This window comes from Cupressus sempervirens, chromosome 2 (genome assembly GCF_028749045.1).
Source record: "Cupressus sempervirens isolate cs-2001-9-10 chromosome 2, ASM2874904v1, whole genome shotgun sequence".
In the NCBI taxonomy this organism is placed as follows: domain Eukaryota; kingdom Viridiplantae; phylum Streptophyta; class Pinopsida; order Cupressales; family Cupressaceae; genus Cupressus; species Cupressus sempervirens.
In genome coordinates this window covers 540,787,815-540,788,288 of record NC_143119.1, presented here as the reverse complement: position 1 = coordinate 540,788,288, position 474 = coordinate 540,787,815, and positions in this window count along the sequence as shown.

The window sequence follows — 474 nt, the reverse complement described above, 5'->3', positions numbered from 1 at the left end:
AATTACCCGAACCCCGAATCGAATCGCGTCGAGCCTTAACCGCCTCCAATTTTTTCGCACGACTCATGTCACCGTGCTCGACATGATTCTAAGTGCACCGAGTCATGTGCGTGATCCAAAGGCGGTCAACTCTTTTTTTGGGTTAACGCCCAAAGTTTTCAACCCAAATTTGTGTCGGCAACCCCGACTCGTATCGCCTCGAGCCTTAACTGCCTCCAGTTTTTTTGCAGGACTCATGTCACCGTGCTCGACATGGTGCCCCGAGTCATGTACGTGATCCAAAAGCGGTTAACTTCTTCCTTCTTTGGTTAACACCCAAAGATTTCAACCCGAATCGTGTCAGCAACCCCAACTCCAATCGCCTCGAGCCTTAATCGCCTGCAATTTTTTCGAACCACTCATGTCACCGTGCTTGACTTGATTCTATGCGCCCCAAGTCATGTACGTGATCCAAAAGCGATTAACTCTTTTTCT